Source organism: Sinocyclocheilus rhinocerous, unplaced genomic scaffold (genome assembly GCF_001515625.1).
Source record: "Sinocyclocheilus rhinocerous isolate Xijiao unplaced genomic scaffold, SAMN03320098_v1.1 scaffold2043, whole genome shotgun sequence".
Classification (NCBI taxonomy): domain Eukaryota; kingdom Metazoa; phylum Chordata; class Actinopteri; order Cypriniformes; family Cyprinidae; genus Sinocyclocheilus; species Sinocyclocheilus rhinocerous.
Window position 1 is genome coordinate 582,063 of NW_015652169.1, and position 6,313 is coordinate 588,375.

General features: G+C 38.1%; 1 long non-coding RNA gene across 2 annotated transcripts in view; it reads left to right on the forward strand.

Annotated features, from left to right (window-relative positions):
* The window catches only part of LOC107713992 (uncharacterized), a 57,489-nt gene extending 54,531 nt beyond the window's left edge, over nucleotides 1-2,958 (forward strand). For both annotated transcript variants that reach the window (XR_001636943.1, XR_001636944.1), the window contains exon 5: nucleotides 2,038-2,958. This is a non-coding gene — a long non-coding RNA (uncharacterized LOC107713992). The remainder of the gene's footprint in view (nucleotides 1-2,037) is intronic.
* The last annotated feature ends 3,355 nt before the right edge of the window (nucleotides 2,959-6,313 follow it).

The window sequence follows — 6,313 nt, forward strand, 5'->3', positions numbered from 1 at the left end:
AACAATAGAGATAATGGTACTATATATATATATATATATATATATATATATATATAACGTTTATTTTATTTAAATTAAATATATACACATTACGGTTTTAAAATTATTAACTTTAGTGAGCAAGGGTACATTCAGTTGATCAAAACAAGTGACAGTAAAGAAATTAACAATGTTACAAAAGATTCCTATTTCAAAAGAATAAGTATACAGGAATTTACACTTTCTATACATCAAAAACATCCTGGAAAAAATATATCATGATTTCCACAAAAAAAGCAACTTTTTTCATCATTGATACTATTCAGACTTGTTACATGAGCAACAAATCAGCATATTTGAATGATTTCTGAAGGATCATGTGGCACAGAAGACTAGAGTAATGATGCTGAAAATTAAAGGGGTCATCGGATGCCCATTTTCCACAAGTTGATATGATTCTTTAGGGTCTTAATGAAAAGTCTATAACATACTTTGGTTAAAATTTCTCAATGGTAGTGTAAAAAACACCCTTTTTACCCTGTCAAAATCAGTTACAAGCTGTATTGTTGCATGTCGCTTTAAATGCTAATGAGCTCTGCTGACCCCACCCCTCTCTTCTGTGGGGTGACGAGCAGACTGTAAACTTTAGGCCATGTCCACACGTACACGGGTATTTTTTATAGTTTTTCCTTCCGTTTTTAAAAAAATCTCCGTCCACATGAAAACGCAAGCGCATGCTATGAAGCACTGTCAAGAGCATGCCAAACCAACAGGTGGCGATATAATCTCAACCGTAAAGCCATGTTGGCCAATCAGAAGCCTGAAAAAGTCTCCAGTAGGCGGAGATAACAGCGAAGGCGCCGACGTCACAAGCCAAAAACTCCGGTTTCGCTGTCTTCACGATAACACTGCAACCGGAGTTTTTGAAAATCTTCACCCTGGCAGGCGTTTTCAAAAATGTTCGGTTTCAGTGACCTGGTGCTGTGTTTGTGTGTGGACGAATGGCCAAACCGCGTAGAAAAAGCTGCGGTTTTAAAAATAACTGCGTTCGTGTGGACAGGGCCTTATTAGCCGCATTTTGCCACGAAACTGGCTAACTAGCATACGAAAGGCGATTTGCAAAGATTCATAAAAAACCCTTATACTCCTTTCTACTGTAGATGAAGCTGGATCACGAATGATTTGCGCGAACATAGACGCATTTAGGCATATCGGCGCATTCCTTTCAAAAACAAATATAAAAAGTTAATCCTCTGCATCTTCTGCGGCTCAGATGTTGGGAGTAAATGTCTACTGCTATGTTCATTATTACATCCAACAACAAATCGCCTCAATCGCTTAGGAGACATTCTTGTCTTCCCCTGCACCGGAATCAACACAATGGCAGACAGCTCACAGCTCACTCAGGGCGGGTCTAAGGTAAGACAGCCTTGTCCGTCAACTATCGTGTGAGCAGCCTGTGCAGAACTACGTCATTCTGACAGGAATCTTAGAACAGCCTGAATTGAGAAAGGGGATTTTAAAATAGGGATTTAAAAAAAAATAAACACTGGGTGGATTTTTATCATTATAGGGTGGATGTGTACACACACTTCCAACACACATTTATGTTCAAACAACATGTAAAAGTGAATTTTGCATCCAATGACCCCTTTAAGCCATACAATCGCAGGAATTATGTTTTGTTATTTAGAGACTTGAGAGACTTATTTTACAAAATTTTACTGACCACAAACCTTTGAGCATTATTGTATATACAGTAGTACAATAGAAAAACAATTAGTACAAACAAATGTGAAATGTGATCGCCATTGCATTGCAGGAATATGCACAAAACTTGATTTCTCTGCACAAAACCCACACATCATATTACTGTCTGAAGCAATACATTGCAAAATGTTTGCAATCTAGTCAAGGTTTTGCTGATGAGGGTTCATCACAGGATTAGCAGGGTGCCCGGCAGAGTCATTACTTTGTCTTTTTTTTTTCTGGCAGCCTTGATCCCTCTGGATTGCTTGACATTGCATCATTTATTTGTATCTGTTCCCGTGTGTTTAGTGTAGTGAAAGTGCGTCAGAGTGAGGGAGAGCAAGGAAATCCCCTTCTGCCACGTGGGATATGAACAAAGACTCCAGTTTGCCTCAAACTTTCTCTTTTGCCTTGCTGCGCGAGAGGTCCCACCACGCTCGACTGCTGGCATTTACACGCTTCAGTCCTCTCTCACCGCACACCTTCCCGTGGAGATTGGCTCACTTTGTTTCCTCAAGATGAATGTCTTTTTGAACCTCTTTGAACTGCAGTTATATTATAGGTTCCAGCTCTGTGGTGATTCATCGAATGGGAACTACAGAGGAATTTGCTGCATCACAGAGCAAATCTGTTCAGATTCCTCAGAAACATTTCTTTGACGTGACCAACAAGAGTATATGAATGATGTCTCTTAAGAAAGATCTGTTTACTGGTTCTCAATTACTTTATCTTTCTGTCCATCCATCACCTTAAGTCTCACTTTCACAGTCTCTCCACCACTGTCTTTTCATATAGTGGTTTGTATGAATAATATATGCCACATTGTTTCGCCGTCATTAAAGGTGACCTTGGTTAATTATTGATTGGGTCAGATGATTACAGGTCCGACCTCTGTATGTTCTTGTCTGCATGTCATCTCTGTTTTCATGTTTATGCTCTTCCTCTTATTCCTGGAGACCCTCATATGATGAATTACTGTCTATTGTTATTGCTGGGGGAGTGTTGGCGCCTTTACAGAGACATGAAATGTAAAATTACAAATGTAACCATGAATGTCAAGACTATTACTTTGTTTTAATGAAATATGTAAGAGGTAATGTATAGTCATTTGGTCATTATCACTAAATAAACCCTGACGGTGATCAGGTTGAGCCCCTGAAGGGGTTTATTTTGTTACAGTGACCGGCTGACTCTAAAATGTCCTGCCTATTACCTTGCTACTTGTCAAATGAATACATAAATGGACTTGAAATATTGTTTTGAGTTTTGATTTTTTTTTTTTGTGAGACCATGTGATTGAAGGAGTATAATAAGGAAATAATAATACAGTTTAGCAGCTGTTATGTAAACGCATTTAACCACTGAATATTGTGATTGACCAACCAGAATCAAGCAGAGAACTGTGAAATAGGATTAGTTCGTTTTTATATTTATGTAATATAAAATATTATATTTGTAACATTTTTATATTAAATATTATACACTACAGTTAAAAAATTTGGGGTCAGTTAAAAAAGTTTTTTTTTAATTATTCAAAAGTGATCGTAGAGTCACTTCAAACAGTCTCTTTGAAATAAATGCTGTTCATTTGAATTTTATTAAATAATCTTGAAAAACGCAACAAATGTCCACAAAAAAAAGACTGTTTTCAACATTATTACTAAAAGATTTCTGAAGGATCATGTGACGCTTAATATTGGAGTAATGCCTGCAGAAAATTCATCATTTCTATCACAAAGGAATAATTTTGAGGTTATAATGTGAGAAGAAAGAGACCACGGATTAGTTGAAAAGACGTAACACCAGTGCAGCTATGGGAAATCATAATACAGTATTCAAACATATTTGAGCACTGAATATTATGATTGTCCAATTAGAATCAAGCAGAAAATAGGATTAGTTGATGGTATATCAGAACGGACGCCATATCAGACATGCAGACTGATGACCGGCTGAATGTCGATACAATGAATGAAAAGGATGGGAGGAACGTCACCTTGACCTTTCGGAGGCATTCCCTCATCGCTATGGCCCTTTGGCCTGAATGCTTTAATAAACCCTCATGAAATGAACCCCTAATGCGTGCCAGTGTGCTGACTCGACAGCCATCGCTCGGGTCAATCTGAGTTTGATTATTCTGGCCCTGGCTGACCCAAGCTGAGGTTGAGTCAGGTCAGGAATGAAGCACCTGTCACTTGTATATAATTTGCAAGAGAATGATGAATGTGACTGTAATGGCTAAACCGCTACAGAATTAAATCCAGTGATGAACGTGTAATGACCTCATGATTTACAATAGTTGTTTGCCTTGTGTTGTGTTACATTAGCTTGCATGTTTGGCCTTCAGCGGCCTGTAAAGTTCACACAGTGGTCACACCGCAGCCCCTCAACCCCTGTTAAAGCACTTGTCACCGAAGTTATAGCAGCAGAGGGATGCTTTTACATCTCTCTCGGTCCACAGACCTGTAGTGGAGTGGAGGCAGTGAGAATGTGCTGACAGTCTGAGGCACACTGACTCTCTGGGGTGACCAGACGGCTCCTGCTGACTCAGTGCCAATCGCTCAGTGATGTCTGGCTGCATTCACAGAAACTGAATGAAAGCTCTTCTGATTGAGGCTTGGATAAACAAGTCTTCAAAGAGCAAAGAAGATACATGTTTCTTTTCTTACTCAACGTAATTTTCTAAAATAAATAAACAATTTATAATATTATATTTCTACTTTTAAGTGAAATTGTATTTAATTCTTTATCATTTTTTGATTGAATTCTGGAATATATTTTGTGCATATATATAATTCTGCCTTATATTAATATTTTTATATATATTTTATATATACACACACACACATACATATATGTGACCATGGACCACAAATCCAGTCATAAGGGTCAATTTCTCGAAATTGAGATTTATACATCATCAACTATTTGAATATCTGGAATCTGAGGGTGCAAAAAAATCTAAATATTGAGAAAATCGCCTTTAACGTTGTCCAAATGAAGTTCTTAGCAATGCATATTACTAATCAAAAATTAAGTTTTGATATATTTACGCTAGGAAATTTACAAAATATTTTCATGGAACATGATCTTTACTTAATATCCTAATGATTTTTGGCATAAAAGAAAAATCTATAATTTTGACCCATACAATGTTTTTTTGGCTATTGCTAAAAATATACCCAAGCGACTGGTTTTGTGGTCCAGGGTCACATATACACATGTAGATACATGCACATATACATCAAATAAAAGATACTCTGTAAAAAGAAGTAAAAATCATAGTAAATAAAGCAGAGAAAATACTGAATTCCAACTCATTGTTTGTGCTTTGGATAAAAGTGTCTGACAAATGATTAGAGATGTTGTGTGGAGGTGAATTTAGAGGAAGAACAGGATCAAAATATTTTGAATTGGGGGAAAAAAAAACATTGATTAATCTGATCCCTTGGTTTGGCATAGATCACCATTCAATACTTGTAGATCATAGATTTAAATATAGATTCCATATAAAGTACATGCTAGGATAATGGCTTTCTGATTGGGATTTTCCTTCAAGCTGTTTCACAGAATCACATGAAGCTCTCAAGCAGCACCAGGATCCTGCATGAGATCAATACCAGCTTCACAGACCAATGTTTGATCGTTGACCACAGGTTGATTTTTGTATAATCTTCAACACAAGAGTGCAGCACCTATTAAACCCCCCCAATACCGTGTAGAATGCTGTGATGTTCAAGAAGAATAAAAGCTCGCCTTTTCTCTTTCTTCTGTTGAGTGAATTGCTCCTGAGGCTTGCTGACTGAATACTGATGTGTTAAACATAGAGGTCACGCAGTCGTTTATATTCAACAGTGACTCGTTGAGGAAGATGAAAACCGATCGATACCGGTGTAAACCCTCTGAACCAATGCTGTGTGTTTCAGGAAAGGGAAAATAGGGTCTTGTGGAGGTCTGTAGAACACAAGAAGGTGACTGTTGTCAGATAGGCTCTTACATTCCCATGAGAACAGCAAGGAGGATTTATTAGCCCTGCTTTAAGCACGCAAACTGGTTCAATGTTCTCAAGGTCATTTTTCCCCCTCTAGTCCTCAGATTTGTGTGCAGATCAGCTAAATAAAAATGCAGTGGCCAGCGCTGTCACATCAACATAGTTCCCCCTTTACATTTCCCCAGTTGCCCCCAAAACTCTGAAAATTAAGAAAAAATAAATAAAAAAAAATATATATATATATACTGTATATACCGTATATATATATGTATGACTGGTCACTAGGTGGTATGAATCCACTGGGACCTAAAACTCCAGTTTCTAAGCCCCTTCGGCCCCGAGAGCCCATCATTTATCTAACATGTCTGGGAGGATGTGAAGCACCTGAGCCAGTTAGTCAGGATGTGATGGATCACCGTACTGTTTCCTGCTGATCGCGTCCCTGATCCCTCCCCCATCTCCGTTTTCTTTTCTCTTACCAGTCTCACCATCTCTTCCTATCTCTCCATCTACACCCAGCTGGGACCAGCTCTTCCATCAAGCCCAATTGTCTTTCCGAGCTGACAGTTCCCTCCACACACCCGCAGTTGACCT